The sequence below is a fragment of the Spinacia oleracea genome, chromosome 3 (genome assembly GCF_020520425.1).
Source record: "Spinacia oleracea cultivar Varoflay chromosome 3, BTI_SOV_V1, whole genome shotgun sequence".
In the NCBI taxonomy this organism is placed as follows: Eukaryota; Viridiplantae; Streptophyta; class Magnoliopsida; order Caryophyllales; family Amaranthaceae; genus Spinacia; species Spinacia oleracea.
Genome location: NC_079489.1, coordinates 41900717 through 41923075, shown reverse-complemented (window position 1 = coordinate 41923075; position 22359 = coordinate 41900717).

The window sequence follows — 22359 nt, the reverse complement described above, 5'->3', positions numbered from 1 at the left end:
TGATATAAGTTGAATCTGTTTGGCTAGTTCAAAGATTCAGAAGTATAAAATCCACTCGGCAAGAAATCATAAAGATCTAGGTTAGATCATGTTGATGATTACTTGAGACCAAATATGATCATCAATGATTGTGTGTTGTAATTTCACAATCTAGCTCCATAAGATATGGCATATCTACGTTGGAATGATCAAAGTCAATTAGTACTTGATTCGATCAATGATGAATCATAAAGACTTTTCCTATAATTTCTAAAACAAAATGCTCAACTACCACCAAACTAAACCAAATTCGTCAAAGCTATTGAAAAGTAATTTCAGGATATCTTTTCAATTATATATATCTAAAGAGTTGCTAAACTCAGTGGGAGCTTAGTGTTTGTTATTCAACAAACTAAGGCCCAAGTCTAGATATATGTTTCATTGTGATTTATTCAAATGAGACACAAGGGTATTGTTTCTACCACGAATTTTTGAGAACATAATGTTTGTTTGCTCGAAATAATGTCCTTTTGGAGATTCGTTTCCAAAATGACAAGTGGGAGAAAATAGACCTCGAAAGTTTTCGAGGCGAACAACAAACATAAACGGACATTCCGGAGGCTTTTCGAAGTGCTTCAGAAAATCCGAACTTATTCTGAAAGGACTTTAGAAGTAGCTTTTAAAGAATAGACATCTCTTAGAAGACTTTACAAGTACTTCAAGGAGAATAGAATATTCAAAGGACTCTCAAAGTGCATGTTGATATTCTATTGTTTGATGTTCTATACCCAAGTAGGCATAGAGTTCAAGTCACTGGAACTATGAGATTCTTCTATTAGATAGTAAGGAAACATAGAGTTCTGGTCAATGAAACTATGAGATTCTTCTATTCGATAGTGAAGAAACCTACAACTTGCAGTCAAACTATTATCATGTAGATTAATGAGTTTATGACTTGTAAGAAAGCTATGACGAAACCTAGATTCCCTAAAATGGTTAGAGGCCATATATAGACTCAAATGTTTTAAATGGTTAGAGGCCATAAAACATACTCAATGTTTTGATGACAAAATTGAAATTTTGTTGATTTGCAAGAATAGTTTCACACCTATTGGTTGCAAGTTTGTTTTAAGGATAAAAACCATCAAACATGGAATTGTGTTCACACACAAAGCTAGATTAGTTGCTAAAGGTTACAAGCAAATTCATGGCATGGATTGTGTTGAAACCTCATGCAAAATCGTAATGCTTAAGTCTATAATTCAAGCAATGATTGCATATTGGTACATATGGCAATTGGATGACAAAACGTATTCCTCAATCAAATGTTGGAATAAACTATGTACATGGTATGTCATAGGATTTGTGGATCCAAATAAATGCTTGAAAAAGAAAGCTAGCTTATGAAATCTAAAGTACAGATTTAAGCAAGCAATTGGGAATTAGAAATGTATTTTAGTAAAGCTAATAAGTATTTTAGTTTCATAAAATGTACATGATTCTTATAGATATATAAGAAGTTTAGTGGGAGTACTTAAAACTTAATTGGTCCTATGTGTATTACACACATATCTCTCTATTGTGAAATAACATTCAAATGCTAATGACTTAGATTTGAAATAATTCATCAATGATGGACCATGGCGAAACTTAGTACATACTGGGTATTAAGATCTATTCACAAAGATCTTATGATATTGTTTTGGATTAAGTAAATGGCATTTACTAAATCAAACACGAAAGTCTCCATTGGAGATATTCGACCCATGTGAATAAATCTAAGTAAAGGATGTTTGAACTATGTATAAGCATTTACTAAGTTAAACATCAAAGGATCTAAATAAGATTCTTAACCTATATTATATGTCAAAGAATTTAGCTGGATTTAGTATCTACTGAAACTAGATAAGCTAAAGTTACATGAATAGAATTCAATTGGGAATTATTCTCCAAAAGAATTTATCATGTATGATATAATATGAGGATCGCTAAAAACGTATCGTATGACTTTAGGCATGACGAACATATACCAGTCTTTATTGATCTAAGTGAAGATCAACTAGATTGAGATCAAGAATACTTATGGTACTTGAAAAGGTACATAGGAATAGTTCTTGATTCAAGGAAATAAAGATATGCTAAATATTGATGCTACACGCATAAACACTGGCAAAGGATCAAGCAAGACCCTTTGGAGTTAACCATTGATAAAGACGAGCTATAGAGCATCGTGTTTTGAAATGGCAACATGGATTGGAGACCATGAGTTGTTGCGTGGGAAATTAAAATATTAATTTCTATGTTCTAAGATATAGTTGGAGAGTCTTCCACATATCTATGAACTGCTTGGATAGGTAAATCCAAACAAAGCATCACTAGCAACCTATACAGTTGAAGTAAAAGTAATTATTGCCTAAGAAGCAATAAAACAGGGTTGTTTAAAGTTCTTCACTGAACTTGGGTAGATCACCTATCTGCTGGCTTGATGGTTCTTCATTGAAAAATGCGTGGAACCACTCTTGAAGCAAGAAAAACGTCTGCTAAATTGATGGTTCTTCATTGCAAAATGAGTAAAACCACCATCGAAGTAAGAAAGACTAGATCACATAATAAACAAACTCGAAAAGATCTTATCATCATATCTCGAAGAACATTCGATGAAAAGGATATTAAGATTGGCAAAGCATGATAACTAAACCTATGCAACAAGTGAGAAGCAACACTCACGTTGTAGCACTGAAAATCAAGCATAGCTTTGAATTCCATGAATTATTTTAGAAGATGGGTTTGAGGCCCATGGTTATAAAACATTGGGGTTGAACATTTATCATATATGAAATGCATTTTCATATTCCATTTAATCTTGGTTTAGTATTAAATGATGAGTCCCTTCAATTTGACGATATATTCAAGATAGACTGTCAGGACCAGTCCTGTGACTAAGAAATGTCTATCAAGTGAACTTGAATGTCAAAGGTTGAAAATGGTCCCTAATCGGAGTTTTCTATAAAATTGGACGCATAGAAAACGTTAGACGATTAGAATGCAAGATGACTAGTAGTTCTGTTTCTTGAACTATGTGGACATGACAATGTCATAATCATTTGCATAGATACTTACTTTGGGAAGACTAGTATCGGACAAGACCTATGAAACTTTACTGTAAGAGATGAAAGTCTGTCATAAGTAAATTTCATTAAATTATTAGACACTAAATCCTCAATACCTGAGTGATTTGAGATTACTTGTTTGAGAACTGGTTGCTTTGACGTTGACCAACCGTCGCACCGTAAAAGGAGGCTATAAAGGCAACGCTCAGGTAATCACCTATCAAACGAAGTCTAATCTCAAGATCGCAAGATTGGGATTGTCCTCCCATAAATCGGGATGAGATGCTTAAAAGTTGTACAAGGCCACTCGGAGAGCTAGAAACTGTGAAATGCATGGCCGTGCTCGGATGAATCATAGGCTATGATTATCTGTTTATTTGATCAGTTGAACTCTGAAACCGAGGAACACCTCTGGACATAATAAGGATGACAACTCTTACCTTATGTTCAAGAGCAAGCATCGAGCGACAAAGGAATTAGGAAATGCACACTTGTCCCTAAGGACAAGTGGGAGACTGAAGGAAATAATGCCCTTGGTCCAAGTATGCATTCTATGTTAAGTCTAATAAATGCGGTTCAGTATTAATTAACAAGTTAATAATTCAGTGAGATCAAGTGAGCTGAATGCCTAGCTAGAGGCCGCTTCAGTTCAAGTGGAATTAATGATATTAATCCACAGCTTACTCTTGACTGAACCCGTAGGGTCACACAAATAGTACGTAAACGGATCAAGTATTTAATGGCATTAAATACTCCATCTATGAATATTCGGAACCGACGGATCTTGGTTTCAGTGGGAGCTAAGATCGTCACAGGCAAGAAATGAATACTCCGGAAACGATGATATTGCCGGAAACGGAAATATGGATCGTATCGGAAATATGAATATTATCCAAGTCGTAGATGTTGCCGGAAACGGAAACATGGTACGTATCGGAAAATATTATTGGAAATGGAAATATTACCAGAATCGGAAATATTGCCGGAAACGGAAATATTGTCAGAATCGGAAATATTACCGGAATCGGAAAATAATTCCGGAAACGGAAATATTAAATATTTGTTCGTATCGGAAATAGATTCCGGAAATGGAAATTTAATCGGAAGCGTATCGTACGAATTAGCATCGGACGAGGCTTGCCGGACGAAGGCCCAGCACGAAGCCGGGGCCAATCGCCCAGCAAGCATGCGCGCCACAAGCCCAGCCAAGGCAGCGCCCAGGCCTACCGCAAGGCAGGCCCAGCGCGCGCCAAGGGCCACGGCTGCGTGGGCCGTGCTACGCGGGCTGCTGCTCGCACGCGCATGGGCAGCCCTTGTGGCTGCCGTGTGTGTGTGAGTTTGTGCTCATGCGTGATTCCTGAATCTACAAGAGTCAGTGTATGATTAAATTTCTATCCCTAATTGGATAAATTAATTAAATAGAATTCATATAGGATTCTAATTCCAATTAATTCGTATCCTACTAGGATTACGATTCCTTTTCCATAACTCTATAAATAAAGGCCTAGGGGTCATAATTTATACATAAGTTTCAAAGTATTCAAAAGTGAGTTTTTTGAGAGAAAATTAAAACACACATCTTGCTCATAAAGTGCCGAAATTTTCTAGTACCTTAAGGGCGATTCTAGTTGGTCAATCTTAAGGCGGATCCGGACGTGCTGTGGACTATCTACGGAGGGACGACACTTGGAGTCCTAAAAGACTTGTTCTTGTTCGGTTCGGGCGCAGCTAGGGAGGGCACGCAACAAAGAGTATGCATCTAAATTATGCTATATGATTATGTGTAAATAATATGTTGTCCTGGGTTAATGGTTGTTTCCGCATGATCTATGTAGTGTCATATGTATCATAACCTAACATAACCTTAAGGGATTTGTAGACCTAATCAAGAGTTTATGACTAAAATTGCTCCCACTTAAACCAATAACTTTATATGCTTTACTAATTTTAAACATAAAAATGTATTTCTAGTCTAACCGGAAACATACAAGTTTAATTAAAATTTAAAGCTCATATAAAATTATAATTGAATCCATTTATTTAATTTATTTTCAGTTGAATTAAATGAATTTAAATTAATTCAAGGATTTAATTTTAGTAAAATAATTAGTATAAATTAACATTTATAATAATTATAATATTCAAAATTAAACTCCAAGAAAACAATTTAAATTATCAATTTTAAAGTTAATTAAAATTATTTCCGAACTGAAAATTCAAAATTAAAATCAAAACGTACCAATCGTCGCAAGACGAGACACTTGGGCTTGCGCCCAAGCCCCATCAAGCCACGAGGCAGCGCGCCTAGCTCGATCGATCGTTGCACAAAGCACACACAACCACACGCCACAGGCAGCCACACGCCACACGCACACGGAGCCATTGCTGGCCACGCTGCGCGCAGCCTTGTGCTGTGTCGCGTGTTGCTTTGCAGGCCAGCGCGCGCCGAGCGAGGGATCGCTCCCTGCTCGCGCGTTCTTCTTGCTTGCTGGGCGAGCCAGGCGCGCTGTGGCGCGGCAGCATCGCTGCCCACACGCGTCTTGCTTGTCGCTCGTGCCTTGCATCGTCGCCCTCGCCCATCGCATAGCACACACGGCACACACGCACATGCTCCCTTGCCTCGTGCGCGCGCCATGCGCTATGTTGCTCGCTGCATTCGTACCGCACAGGCGACGAGCTCCCTTGCTCGTCGTCGCGTGCCCGCAGTATACAACACCCCTTAAGGGTAACACGTAGCGTCCATTGCTTTGTGCGTGCAACATTCATGAGCGTTTTCATAAAAATTTAAAATTTTTAATTCAAAATTAATGACAAATTAATAAAACATATTAATTTCATAATTTTAGGGCGAAAAATCGAAAATTTATTAATCAATTAATTTCCGATTAACATGGATTCAAATCTAGGTCATAAAAATTAAAAATTTAACATAAATTAACAATTTTTATGGTGGATTTTAATCATAGATACCTAATTAAACTATTAATTAATTATGAAAATCAAATTAATTCTAAATTATTCGAATTTCAACAAATTAATCATAATTACAAATTAGGTTGTATAATTAACAAGGCTAGGCATTCAAACTTGTTAAACATATACTGTAGGTCAATCAAAAATTCAAGATTTATCAACAAAAATCGCAAATATTTAATTTAACATCTTAAATTTACAAACTTTTGCGTTCGAAAAACTAAAACCTCCGAAAGGTCATAGTTAGGCTTCGAATTTGGGAATTCTGGGTTCGGCCGAAAAACTCTATTTTTGTCAAAAATTTAGAATGCCTTTTACATGCGGAATTGACACAAAAATCACTCGATTTGGATGAGTAACGAAGAAACTGCCGAAAAACTGCGTACATATAATTAAATAAACGCAATTTGCAATTAATTAACAATTACGAAAATTAATCACCCCTTTTAATTCCTTGCAAATTTAGATTATGAAAATAATAAGAGGCTCGTGATACCACTGTTAGGTTATGATTCATATGACAAAACATAAATCATGCGGAAAAACCATAAAGCCAGGAAAGCATATTATTTACACATAATCATTTAGCATAGTTTAGATGCATACACTTTGTTGCGTGCCCTCCCTAGCTGCGCCCGAACCGAACAAGAACAAGTCTTTAGGACTCCAAGTGTTGTCCCTCCGTAGATAGTCCACAGCACGTCCGGATCCGCCTTAAGCTTGATCAACTAGAATCGCCCTTAAGGTACTTGGAATTTTCGGCTATTTGTAGGCAATTATGTCACTGAATTTTGCTCTCAAAATCACTTTAAATACTTGAATACTCGATATAAATTATGAGCCCTTAACTCATATTTATAGGCCATGGAATAAGTAATCGAATCCTACTAGGATACGAATTAATTAAATTAGAATCCTTGTAGAATTCTTATTTAATTAATTTATCTTTTAGGATTAGGAATTTAATCATTAAACAAATCCTATACTCTTTAGGTTTCGTATGTGAACACAAACTCTATACGAGCATGACCCGCAAGCGTGCAGGCCATGCCCGCGCACAGCCCACACGGCCGCTCGGTCCACGCGAGCTACAAGCCCACGCGAGCAGCAGCAATGCTCGCAGCTGCGCGCGCTACCACGGCCTGCTGGGCCTGGCCTTGCGCTGGGCCTGGCGTGGCCTTGGCTGTTCGTGTGGCGCGCTAAGCTTGCTGGGCGATGGCCCGGCTTCGTGCTGGGCCTTCGTCTGGCAGGCCTCGTCCGATGCTAATTCGTACGATACGCTTTTGATTAAATTCCCGATTCCGGAATTTATTTCAGATACGAACAATATTTAATATTTTCGATTCCGGAATTAATTTTCCGTTTCGAACAAATATTTAATATTTCCGTTTCCGGAATTATTTTCCGATTCCGATAATATTTCCGATTCTGACAATATTTCCGTTTCCGGCAATATTTCCGATTCCGGCTATATTTCCATTTCCGATAATATTTTCCGATACGTACCATGTTTCCGTTTCCGGCAACATTTACGACTTGGATAATATTTATATTTCCGATACGATCCATATTTCCGTTTCCGGCAATATCATCGTTTCCGCTGTATTCATTTCTTGCCTGTGACGATCTCAGCTCCCACTGAAACCAAGATCCGTCGATTCCGAATATCCATAGATGGAGTATTTAATGCCATTAAATACTTGATCCGTTTACGTACTATTTGTGTGACCCTACGGGTTCAGTCAAGAGTAAGCTGTGGATTAATATAATTAATTCCACTTGAACTGAAGCGGCCTCTAGTCAGGCATTCAGCTCACTTGATCTCACTGAATTATTAACTTGTTAATTAATACTGAACCGTATTTATTAGACTTAATATTATATGCATACTTGGACCAAGGGCACTATTTCCTTCACAAGGCACACTTCAACATGTGACTACCTTGACCATGGCAATATCGCACAATACGAGATTTACAAGAGAAGTAGCAAATCACTACTCGAACGTACCTCGCACTAAACGAGTCTGGTTCAAACTATTCATGATCCATGTCACCATGAATGCATAAAAACGTATGCCAAACATTATAGCACCAAGCCAATCCCGTAGCTACAATTGGGGGCTTGAGAAAAACACTCTAAAAATGCTCGAAATGACGATTTTATCGCAAATTCTCGACGCTAATGCTATACACACGTCATAGGGGCACAATCCTAAGCTTTAATCGTGTAAAACGAACCTTAGAATGGCTACAACCCCTCCCAAATTCTAAGCACTACTTAGAATATATAAAGTCACCCCCACTAACAAGGGTAACTGAGAATCGCGAGTCACCAAAACTCCGATCAAACTACTGCACATAACGCTCACCCTACAAGCGCCCGTTACACAGTCTACGTCGTTCCAAAGCAAAAGCAAAAGAAAAATCAAGGATAAAAAAAATAAAAACTGTCAAAATCCGCCCAGAAATCATTTTCAACGCCTAGAGCTGGGCGCCGATATCTTTAACGCCCCAGCCTGGGCGCTGAATCTCTCTACTTGCCAAATTTTGCCCAGATATAAAAACAAGAAAGAAGCATCTATGAATCCTCGCATCGAACGAAGTAATAAACTGTGCACACCCACACAGAAGGTGCTACACTTGTTCGAGCACCTGAACGAGGCGTGATGAAGTACTCCAATGCAAAAAATAATAATGATATCCCAACACCTGAAGGAATATTCTAAGACACGCTGTTAGGCCACACAAGCCTAAGTCGCACCATAAGTTCAACCGTCCCACGGTACAAGTCTAAGAAAAAAGAGTAAGGCATATTGCACTAATGCGGGCACGACCAAGAGTAAGGGGCAAAGGCTACTTATCGCCCAAATTCAAAATGCAAGCCCCACGACTCCTACATTAAGGATTAAAGGTAGCGAAATATTACCACGGGAGGGATAGCTCGCACCTACACGAGCGGAACCCCAAGGCATCTTTCTCGAAAGAACCTACAAAAATCGTACGCCAAAAGGAAGCATCCCAACATGCATACTTGGGGGCTCCAAGCTACGAAACAACCATAGCAAAATAAAAAAAATCTCGAAGCAAATGTTTGAACAATCGAAAGGGCACGATGTTTGAGCCCACTTCATGAATGGGCCTGAACTCTATCAAGCCTCTAAGCAAATTATTCAAAATCAGTCATTGCTCAAAAAAATGATTCAAGCGAACTGATTAATGGACCGCACGCAACGGCCATCCTATGAATGCTCGTTCGCACTTACATGTTGTTCTAAGTATCGAACATTCACGAACACGTTCAAAAGAAAAAAATATATACAAGAGCGATCAAAATCTTACGCCTCAAGGTATGTTCCTCGGGCCATATAGACTCGCCCAACTATTGCAATAACTGCACGCCTTAAGAGTGACTGTCCCTTGAAATAATCGCCCAAAAAACGACAAACACCTTAGTCCACCAATCGGCTACGGTTTCTCGAGAAATAATTGTTATTCACCAATCAACGGTGATCTCAAATGAACGGTTCGTTCCAAAAATAGAATCTCTAGAAGAAAAGAAAAAAAAAGAAAACGAACGAACAAGAGGGCAACTGTGTCATCTAGAAACTTCGCCAAAAATCATTTTCAGCGCCCAGGGCTGGGCGCCGAAATCTATAACGCCCAGGCATGGGCGCCGAAAATGATCCCATACCCCAAAAAAAGGGGCCCCTGACTTCTATAGGGCCTTACCGTATCCGTTCGACTCGAAAATTGCCGATTTCTGAAAGTCGCACCTCACGGCTTTGTTAAGAGTAGCACACCACTACAAAGATCGCTCGCACTTACGAGCACGATCCCAAACACGATCAAGGACATTACAAAATACTTATCCCCAAGGAACCTCTTTGACAAGAGATGACCGTCAAGCACGAGTGTTTGGGGGCTCGAAGGAAAATATATATTATGCAAAGTTAAAACAATATTCCCAGACTACGCTGTACGAAGTCCCGTGTTTGGATGTCTCAAAAAAGTAAAACCGGTTTACGACCTCAAGACAAAGGTGGCCGTTGATACTTATACATAGTCCCCTAATCAAGGACCCAGGTAGTGGCAAAATTGAGCTGAAAAGACTAGCTCAAAACCATGAAAAAGTGATGACAACGAGACTATGGTCCATCTAAACACATTGTCAACCCACATTCAGGTTGCAACTAAATCTGAGCATCCCTCGGAAGAATTCGCTTCTACAAGAATGCATAATAAGAAATTCTCAAAAGAAATCACAAGAAAAAAATGAAATAGGGACTTGCCCACCTCAATCAGGCAAGATCGCGGCACGCGACTCCCAAATCGAAAAGACGAATTCAGGTTCGCTCACCTCCAGCGAGCGGGGCGTCCACCCTTAGCGGACAGGGCTCTCCCACCTTCAGCGGGCGGGGTCTGCGTCACTAACCGCGCAGGTCCTCAGTCTTCGAAAATAAAAAGAAAATAGAATCTTCAAAACAAAGCAAAAAACAGGCTCGCCATCTTCATCCGGCGGGGTCTACATCATTAACCGCGTAGGTCCTTATTTTCAAAACAACACAAACAAATTTCAAAATAGATTCGTCCACTTCTATCGGACGGGGTGTCCACCCTTAGCAGGACAGGCTCGACATCTTTAGCCGGCGGGGTCTACGTCACAAACCGCGTAGGTCCTTATTTTCAAAAAAAACACAAACAAATTTCAAAATAGATTCGTCCACTTCTATCGGACGGGGTGTCCACCCTTAGCGGACAGGCTCGCCATCTTTAGCCGGCGGGGTCTGCGCCACTAACCGCGCAGGTCCTTAGTCGCCGTAGCGATAACTTTTTTCGGTTTTCCCTTTTTCCAAAAATTAAAGAATCGGTTTTCCCTTTTTCCAAAAATTAAAGGATTGGTTTTCCGTTTTTCCAAAAAAAGAACGATGTGCTGGATTTCTCGTCCCATAAAAACAAGGGGGTTTTCTCGTTTAGCTAACCCTGAAAATGAGAATCTTTAAAAATATTTTTACCTCGTGATTGGGCTTGGCCAGGCCCAATTACACTTTATAGCTTTGATTTCGAAAACATCTGTAGCTACTTTCAATGACAAAGTGAGGGAGTTTCTACGCATCTTTAGATACTTCCAATGACAAAGTGAGGGAGTTTCTATACTATCCGTTGACAAATCCCAATGACACGTGAGGGATATGTCGACACTTCAAGTGATGACCCTTAAGTCAAATGTTATCACTTGGGGGCTCGTGAGACCCTCGCAAAACAAGTCACATACACTATGGCTTGTGTGACGCACTCCGTCCAGTACTTTGACCATCGTCTCATCCCGAGACTCAGTCAAAGTGGGGGCTAACTGTAGTTACCTACTTTTGTCCCCATTCCCGAAAGGGAAGGTTCGATGATGAGAACATAAATCTCCACTTGGCAACGCATCTCCTATAAAATAACGAATCTCAATCACCCTTTTCATTTCAACCAAAACTGCTATTTATAGAAACCTGCTAAAAATAGCAACGGCCGTAACGGGTAGTTGCTAAAAGTGGCAAGACATAAAAGATAGAAACCCGTCAGAATTAGGTGTTGCACTCCAACATAAATCCTAAAATAGATAGAATTTGCAAGAGGAATCCTATTCCTAGTATAATTCGAAAATAAGAGTTACGTATTAATTAAAATCCTAACGAGCCTAGAGTTCGTAACGGGCCCAGACGCATTCCGTCATAAAGTTAATACGCACTAAAAGACTCGCATAAGTCTCAAAGACTCCGTATTCCACGAGTCCAAATCTGATAAGGAAATACGGCCCAGACCCTATTTTCAACGCCTGGCTCTGGGCGCCGAAATCTTCGGCGCCCAGCCCTGGGTGCTGAAATTACCTGGCTACGTGTTCTCTCCTAATTCTTCTTGGATTAGTGCTCTAAAATTCTATCTTTCCACGAACTCTTCCCTATAAATACATCCCCAAATTCGACGTGAAAAGAACACACAATTCATATTCTGAGTATTGACTCCAACCCCTAAGCCTAAGCCTCACGCTGCGAAATTGATCCCGCGTTCTGTCGCAATCGATCCAAAAATCGAACAGAACGTATCCTGTCCCTTGTAGCTGAAGAATTAAGCCCGGAAACTTGAGATTCGTTAAATAAAAGGAGAAATAGCAAAGCCAAAGTGGTTAGTTTTCTAAGAACCATAACGCACCTCTCAAGGGTGCGTCGTAATGTGTCCCTTCGCATGATTTAATCGCTTTCCTCGCCCTTTTATAAAACTGTTACACTATTAAATCTGATTGTTCTATCACGCCTAATAAAGATAATATCCTGGACAATTGAACTATCATGCTCGGTCCCTTAAATCAATCTAAACCAGATAATCAAGATCAATCTAGTATTATGTGTTGCATATTGCTAAAATCAATTCAGATTAGTTTAATAGTTAACGCATGTCCCTTTTACTATTTATGCTGAGCTAGTAAGGATATCCTGCCTCTGGAGTTATCGAAGAGCGAGTACTCCTCTCGGTAGTTACAGTCCCCCGAACCCTCAATCTCTACCCTGCGGGTGTACGTTGAGCGATCCCCACACCAGGGATCACAAGGGAACATATGGCCGTCGTGGTCAAACATAATTGCACTCCCTTTATGTCACGATAACCGGGTTTTGTTAGTTTTTCTCATTGTCGTTAAAAACTGAATGGCGACTCCTATATTACTAGTCAATTGGGTGTAAACTCACAGGAAATCCGATTACACTTGATTTGACAAAAAGAAACGTCACGCCCACGAGGGACGAGGTCACGCATTAGCCTCGTGCTTTTTCGACCCCCTCACAGTGGCCACTCCACTGGGGATAGTGAAGGAAATACCCGTGCTCGTAGGTAATCAAAATAGCCGAAGGGTGAAACGATCCTACCTCGCGTTTATTTCCCCATCAAGTTGGGACGACCTGCAAATCAGCATATTAATGTGAACGGGCAGAACCGCATAACGAATCTTGGCTCCCTTGGGATGTTTCATCTCGTGAGTTGGGACTAAGGATACCCATCGCTAACCGGGGGGTGCATACGCTTCGAATGTTGTCCACTCGGCACTTTTTGCTAGTAGTACACCCGTCCCAAACCCAATCGCTCGCCCACTAGGTCCCTCTCATTGGTGCATGCCCCCTTGGCTTACATCGTGATTGGCCTCTTGGGCGAAATTCGTCTGTTGAAGGCACTACCTCGACCAGGGCATGTGTTGGATCTGCGATAGAAGCGGTACCAAGCCGGCGCAAATACTACCCATAAAAGCCTATCATAAACTACATGACATATTATTATTTTGTCTCATGATGTAATGTTAGTTATGTGTAGCGAATTATGTGATTGTGTGTGACAAATAATGTTAGAAAACCAACGACCTTAAAAATTGCCCAAACATTCATAAACACCAATTGGCCAAAGAGTTATACCAAAATACGTGTTCCGCAAACCCGAACGATCGCCACAAAAATAAGCGACGCTCGGGATGGCCCGTAACGAATCTCACAAACGCTGCACAACGCGTAAAGGACGTTATTAGGCAAGCACGCAAAATCAAAGTCGCATAAACAAAAAATTTACGTAAACAGAAAATGAGGACCAGCCAGGGACGCATTTTCAACGCCCCTGGCTGGGCGCCAATATTTCTCACGCCCTTCGCTGGGCGCTGAAGTTGCTGCCTGGCCTTTTGGTCAGGCACAGCAGCCTCGGTGCCTGCGCATGAAGAAAATACTTAGCAAAAAAAAGAAACTTTTCGTAAAAAAAATTGCTGCGATGGCGCATGAAAAGGCACTCGATTCTAAAAGCGACTTATAAAATAAACAACTCTTTGTGTCGCCATTAGGCCTCCTATGACGACAATGTTCGGCACCAAAACCGAGCATGCTAATTAAATGTCCTTGAATGTCACATGAGCAAAGTATTCAAAAAATAATGTTCAAATAAAGTCTTCAAGGAAAAATAATGTTCGAATAAAAAATAAATCCGAGTCTAGACTAGGCTATGCCAAAGTACAATCTAAATCCTAAGTCTTAGTTGTCTTATCCATAGAATCGGTCCTAATGCTTGGTGTCGTTCTGCAACTTAAAGGTTAAACCATATTGAGTCTCCCTTCCTAACATTTAAATCAATAAGCACCCATATGTAATTGCCATCCCTTGCTAAGAATCTACGGCCTCAATACTCTCTCTCGCCAATAAAAAGAATATATTATAGTATTTACAAAATGGAAACAGTCACATTCTGAAAATCATTCCCCCATAGTCGCACAACCCCCAAAGTGAACCTAAGGTGTCAATACCATTAGCAAAAATTAATGGCCTCAAGGCTTGTGATCACATTGGGTCACGACTATCATAGTCCTCTCGAGCCACTCGCTCCTTGAAATATTCCTAAGTACGGACTAAAAGATTTTCCATGAATGCAACATGACAAACCATGAAAATACCCAAATCGGCATGCCATAAGGCTACCATTGGGGTAAAGCAATACACACTAAGAGAGAAGCCGCACTAATGATTCTAGTCTTGCAAAAATGAAAATTCGATCTCTCCAATTAACTACCTTGCCAACATTAAACAAAATGGCGCATGACAAATGAACACCCAAGGGTTAAAATCTAAAGTGTCAACCAACGAAAATTATGGTCCAATTAACCTAAGTCTAAAAGTCGCTTGGTCAAGTATTATAGGCTTACGCCACGTCATTATTTTGAGTCTAGGCCACCTCCTTATATTCCTACACGGGTTATAATCAGAAAAATTAATGAAAGTTCGAGTCTAAATCACAACTTCCAATTAAATCTCGAAAACTGTAAAAAATTATTTTCGATGTAATTCTTTCGTTAAATTTCAATAGAGTAAAAACAACATTTTGAATCTACGCTATTTGCACATTTTAAGAAACGACTAAATACGCCTGCAAAGTAAGACAATTTAAAGGTCCACCCTAGGCCTACTTAAATTAAAGGTCCACCCTAGGCCTACTAAAATTAAAGGTCCACCCTAGGCCTACTAAAATTAAAGGTCCACTATAGGCCTACCAAACGAGGCTCACTCAGTCTCGCCTCGTGACTCAAAGACCACAACCATCCACCTTTTAGCCCAAATAAAAAGAGGGAGAAATCCCAAGCAAAAAGAGAAAAAAGAGAAAAAGAAAAGGGAGAGCGAGAAGAGCGAGCCATGCAATACTTATCCCGTACCTCCCAATGTGCAACATTTACCCAAGTAAATGAAGGAAAAGAATTGAGTCAACCAATCCTAATCATGCCACAAAAACTACATAAAATTCTACGATCTTCTACCCTTTCCAATCCTTATTTTCTTAGACGCCTTCGCTCTAGGGCCCCTGTTCAGCTCATTTAACCCATCCATGTTCTCATCGCCATAGCCCAAGAAGCCATTAACTCGACTCTTGTTCTTGAACTTGTTATCAACTGCAAACCACGTACAACCATTGACACGTGCGTCATACCCATTATTTCCAAAGCCCAAACCTGCTCTTACACCACCATTAGTATAATGACCATATAACTTATTTGGATACATCCTTGAGCCGTCCCCATACTACTCATTGGCCTAGGTTGATGTAAACTCATGACACTAACACGAGGCTGCAAATTATGAGTCCTAGCAGATGTAATCCTCATGCTTGACTAATACCTATACAAATTATCTTATCTCATTCGACCCGTCTTTCAAGCCGTCTTGAGTCACGAATAAAAAAAAACAAATGAAGAGTACGTTCTACGCTTAACGTAAAAAAAAAAAAAAAAAAATAATAAAAAATAAAAAAAAAACTTTGCAAAGCGCACAAAAAAAAAAGAACAGAAGCATTTAAAAAAGGAAAAGAAGCATTTAGCGCACAAAAAAGATTCGCAAATATTTGGCACGAAACGAAAAGGAGCAGCGCAAAAAGGCAGCCCAGAACACGTTTTCAACGCCCAGGCCTGGGCGCCAAAAATAATAGCGCCCAGCCCTGGGCGCCGTTCTTGCTTATCAACTCCCAATTCCTAAAAGTGTTCGTATAGTTTCCTATATACATGCGGAAGAATAACAAACACTTGGGGGGTAGAAGATCGTATAAAATACGCGCGCTCCAAAATTTTCTTACACTTATTTCACCCTATTTCAAACATTACGCTTCCACTAGAACGTACTTGTTTAAAATCGGCATTCTAAGAAACCATTTTCTGGCTAAGAACTACGCAAGACCTGATTCCAAATTAAATCTATTTAAGGCGGATACGTAGGCAATCCATGATTCGGTCCAACCAATTTGCAAAAATGTTAAAGCCTACAGAATAACAAGAATAAAAAAATAGAGCCCTTTATTGAAATTTAATTACTTGCAATCCAAGTCGAAAGAAAAATTTAAGTCAAAGGAAGAATCCAAGTCATCAAGATGCCAAAATGAGCAGACATCGAAAAATAATAAGGGCACGTACCCTTGCCAGAAGGAGCACTCACACTCCTAGGCACTTAGCCAATACTCAAAAGATCGCTTTGCCTCAATTGAATGGAGGCTAGCGCAAGCGTCCATGACCTCTAAAGTACTCGACTTGACCCTCCCTAAAGCGAACTAACTCACTTAAAGACCTTCTTTCACCACCAGACGTAGTCGTTCGCTTAAAGACCTTCTTTCACCACTAGACATAGTCGTTCGTTTAAAGACCTTCTTTCACCACTAGACACAGTCATAATCGACAACAAGTAGTTAAGGCAGTAAGCTTGCAATAAAGAGGATTGTTCTACGGCGTCACCCCGTGGTTCCTTCGAACTCAGGGCACCCGTTCATGGTAATTCAAATGCTTGCGAATCCCCTTTGAAAAAATCAGACATTGTCAATAGGACTTGGCACTTAACCAAGGCTCACCCTACTTAGACATATGACACGGGCATCTAAAATCGAAATCTGAAAGCATCACTAATGAGAAGACATAATAGCAACTGGGGGCTAAAAATTGAAATGAAAGAGCTAGGGAAAGAACTAAGTATACCTTGACCTTTTGTGCAGACATACACCAAGTAAATCTAAGTCAATTTGAAAACGGTTTATATTCCCACAATTCTGGAAAAGATGGCCCTAAAAGCCTAAAGCATGTGCCACACGGGCACAAGTAATACCTTGACGCCTGCACCCTGGCTTCCAGCAAATCCTTAGACAGCATTCCAAAAATCGTAACAGTATTTTGAGTCACTCATGTAATCCTATAAGTCAACTTACTTAGGACACCTCGGATTGTACACAGTAGGACTCGGACTTCAAATAATTTTCAAAGACTTCTTCGAACATAATAAAGTGTCGTTGGTTTAAACTAAGTATGCGTTTATCTCGATGTTGCAAGTGAGTCAAAAGATTTCTAAATATGGTTATGGGTAAAGAAAGGCACCTAGCTTTTGGTCAAGGCACACTTCAACATGTGACTACCTTGACCATGGCAATATCGCACAATACGAGATTTACAAGAGAAGTAGCAAATCACTACTCGAACGTACCTCGCACTAAACGAGTCTGGTTCAAACTATTCATGATCCATGTCACCATGAATGCATAAAAACGTATGCCAAGCATTATAGCACCAAGCCAATCCCGTAGCTACAATTGGGGGCTTGAGAAAAACACTCTAAAAATGTTCGAAATGACGATTTTATCGCAAATTCTCGACGCTAATGCTATACACACGTCATAGGGGCACAATCCTAAGCTTTAATCGTGTAAAACGAACCTTAGAATGGCTAGACCCCTCCCAAATTCTAAGCACTACTTAGAATATATAAAGTCACCCCACTAACAAGGGTAACTGAGAATCGCGAGTCACCAAAACTTCGATCAAACTACTGCACATAACGCTCACCCTACAAGCGCTCGTTACACAGTCTACGTCGTTCCAAAGCAAAAGCAAAAGAAAAATTAAGGATAAAAAAATAAAAACTGTCAAAATCCGCCCATAAATCATTTTCAACGCCCAGAGCTGGGCGCCGATATCTTTAACGCCCCAGCCTGGGCGCTGAATCTCTCTACTTGCCAAATTTTTCCCAGATATAAAAACAAGAAAGAAGCATCTATGAATCCTCGCATCGAACGAAGTAATAAACCGTGCACACCCACACAGAAGGTGCTACACTTGTTCGAGAACCTGAACGAGGCGTGATGAAGTACTCCAATGCAAAAAATAATAATGATATCCTTACACCTGGAGGAATAGTCTAAGATACGCTGTTAGGCCACACAAGCCTAAGTCGCACCATATGTTCTACCGTCCCACGGTACAAGTCTAAGAAAAAAGAGTAAGGCATATTGCACTAATGCGGGCACGACCAAGAGTAAGGGGCAAAGGCTACTTATCGCCCAAATTCGAAATGCAAGCCCCACGACTCCTACATTAAGGATTAAAGGTAGCGATATATTACCACGGGAGGGATAGCTCGCACCTACACGAGCGGAACCCCAAGGCATCTTTCTCGAAAGAACCTACAAAAATCGTACGCCAAAAGGAAGCATCCCAACATGCATACTTGGGGGCTCCAAGCTACGAAACAACCATAGCAAAATAAAAAAAAATCTCTAAGCAAATGTTTGAACAATCGAAAGGGCACGATGTTTGAGCCCACTTCATGAATGGGCCTGAACCCTATCAAGCCTCTAAGCAAATTATTCAAAATCGGTCATTGCTCAAAAAAATGATTCAAGCGAACTGATTAATGGACCGCACGCAACGGCCATCCTATGAACGCTCGTTCGCAGATACATGTTGTTCTAAGTATCGAACATTCACGAACACGTTTAAAAGCAAAAAAAATATACAAGAGCGATCAAAATCTTACGCCTCAAGGTATGTTCCTCGGGCCATATAGACTCGCCCAACTATTGCAATAACTGCACGCCTTAAGAGTGACAGTCCCTTGAAATAATCGCCCAAAAAACGACAAATAATTTTTATTCACCAATCAACGGTGATCTCAAATGAACGGTTCGTTCCAAAAATAGAATCTCTAGAAGAAAAGAAAAAAAAAACGAACGAACAAGAGGGCAACTGTGTCATCTAGAAACCTCGCCATAAATCATTTTCAGCGCCCAGGGTTGGGCGCCGAAATCTTTAACGCCCAGGCATGGGCGCCGAAAATGATCCCTTACCCAAAAAAAAGGGGCCCCTGACTTCTATAGGGCCCTGCCGTATCCGTTCGACTCGAAAATTGCCGATTTGTGAAAGTCGCACCTCACGGCTTTGTTAAGAGTAGCACACCACTACAAAGATCGCTCGCACTTACGAGCACGATCCCAAACACGATCAAGGACATTACAAAATACTTATCCCCAAGGAACCTCTTTGACAAGAGATGACCGTCAAGCACGAGTGCTTGGGGGCTCGAAGGAAAATATTTATTATGCAAAGTTAAAACAATATTCCCAGACTACGATATACGAAGTCCCGTGTTTGGATGTCTCAAAAAAGTAAAACCGGTTTACGACCTCAAGACAAAGGTCGTCGTTGATACTTATACATAGTCCCCTAATCAAGGACCCAGGTAGTGGGAAAATTGAGCCGAAAAGACTAGCTCAAAACCATGAAAAAGTGATGACCACGAGACTATGGTCCATCTAAACACATTGTCAACCCACATTCAGGTTGCAACTAAATCCGAGCATCCCTCGGAAGAATTCGCTCCCACAAGAATGAATAAAAAGAAATTCTCAAAAGAAATCACAAGAAAAAAACTGAAATAGGGACTTACCCACCTCAATCAAGCAAGATCGCGACACGCGAGTCCCAAATCGAAAAGACGAATTCAGGTTCGCTCACCTCGAGCGAGCGGGGCGTCCACCCTGAGCGGACAGGGCTCGCCCACCTTCAGCGGGCGGGGTCTGCGTCACTAACCGCGCAGGTCCTCAGTCTTCGAAAATGAAAAGAAAATAGAATCTTCAAATCAAAGCAAAAAACAGGCTCGCCATCTTCAGCCGGCGGGGTCTACGTCACTAACCGCGTAGGTCCTTATTTTCAAAACAACACAAACAAATTTCAAAATAGATTCGTCCACTTCTATCGGACGGGGTGTCCACCCTTAGCAGGACAGGCTCGCCATCTTTAGCCGGCGGGGTCTACGTCACAAACCGCGTAGGTCCTTATTTTCAAAAAAAAACACAAACAAATTTCAAAATAGATTCGTCCACTTCTATCGGACGGGGTGTCCACCCTTAGCGGACAGGCTCACCATCTTTAGACGGCGGGGTCTGCGCCACTAACCGCGCAGGTCCTTAGTCGCCGTAGCGATAAATTTTTTCGGTGTTCCCTTTTTCCAGAAATTAAAGGATCGGTTTTCCCTTTTTCCAAAAATTAAAGGATTGGTTTTCCGTTTTTCCAAAAAAAGAACGATGTGCTGGATTTTCCTTCTTTTTACGTCCCATAAAAACAAGGGGGTTTTCTCCTTTAGCTAACCCTGAAAATGAGAATCTTTAAAAACATTTTTACCTCGTGATTGGGCTTGGCCTGGCCCAATTACACTTTATAGCTTTGATTTCGAAAACATCTGTAGCTACTTCCAATGACAAAGTGAGGGAGTTTCTACGCATCTTTAGATACTTCCAATGACAAAGTGAGGGAGTTTCTACGCATCTTTAGATACTTCCAATGACAAAGTGAGGGAGTTTCTATACTATCCGTTGACAAATCCCAATGACACGTGAGGGATATGTCGACACTTCAAGTGATGACCCTTAAGTCAAATGTTATTACTCGGGGGCTCGTGAGACCCTCGCAAAACAAGTCACATACACTATGGCTTGTGTAACGCACTCCGTCCAGTACTTTGACCATCGTCTCATCCCGAGACTCAGTCAAAGTGGGGGCTAACTAAGACACCTACTTTTGTCCCCATTCCCGAAAGGGAAGATTCGATGATGAGAACATAAATCTCCACTTGGCAACGCATCTCCTATAAAATAACGAATCTCAATCACCCTTTTCATTTCAACCAAAACTGCTATTTATAGAAACCTGTTAAAAATAGTAACTGCCGTAACGGGTAGTTGCTAAAAGTGGCAAGACATAAAAGATAGAAAACTATCAGAATTAGGTGTTGCACTCCAACATAAATCCTAAAATAGATAGAATTTGCAAGAGGAATCCTATTCCTAGTATAATTCGAAAATAAGAGTTACGTATTAATTAAAATCCTAACGAGCCTAGAGTTCGTAACGGGCCCAGACGCATTCCGTCATAAAGTTAATACGCACTAAAAGACTCGGATAAGTCTCAAAGACTCCGTATTCCACGAGTCCAAATCTGATAAAGAAATACGGCCCAGACCCTATTTTCAACGCCTGGCTCTGGGCGCCGAAATCTTCGGCGCCCAGCCCTGGGCGCTGAAATTACCTGGCTACGTGTTCTCTCCTAATTCTTCTTGGATTAGTGCTCTAAAATTCTATCTTTCCACGAACTCTTCCCTATAAATACAGCCCCAAATTCGACGTGAAAAGAAAACACAATTCATATTCTGAGTATTGACTCCAACCCCTAAGCCTAAGCCTCACGCTGCGAAATTGATCCCGCGTTCTGTCGCAATCGATCCAAAAATCGAACAGAACGTATCATGTCCCTTGTAGCTGAAGAATTAAGCCCGAAAACTTGAGATTCGTTAAATAAAAGGAGAAATAGCAAAGACAAAATGGTTAGTTTTCTGAGAACCATGACGCACCTCTCAAGGGTGCGTCGTAATGTGTCCCTTCGCATGATTTAATCGCTTTCCTCGCCCTTTTATAAAACTGTTAAACTATTAAATCTGATTGTTCTATCACGCCTAATAAAGATAATATCCTGGACAATTGAACTATCATGCTAGGTCCCTTAAATCAATCTAAACCAGATAATCACGATCGATCTAGTATTATGTGTTGCATATTGCTAAAATCAATTCAGATTAGTTTAATAGTTAACGCATGTCCCTTCAATTATTTATGCTGAGCTAGTAAGGATATCCTGCCTCTGGAGTTATCGAAGACCGAGTACTCCTCTCGGTAGTTACAGTCCCCTGAACCCTCAATCTCTACCCTGCGGGTGTACGTTGAGCGATCCCCACACCAGGGATCACAAGGGAACCTATGGCCGTCATGGTCAAACATAATTGCACTCCCTTTATGTCACGATAACCGGGTTTTGTCAGTTTTTCTCATTGTCGTTAAAAACTGAATGGCGACTCCTATATTACTAGTCAATTGGGTGTAAACTCACAGGAAATCCAATTACACTTGATTTGACAAAAAGAAACGTCACGCCCACGAGGGACGAG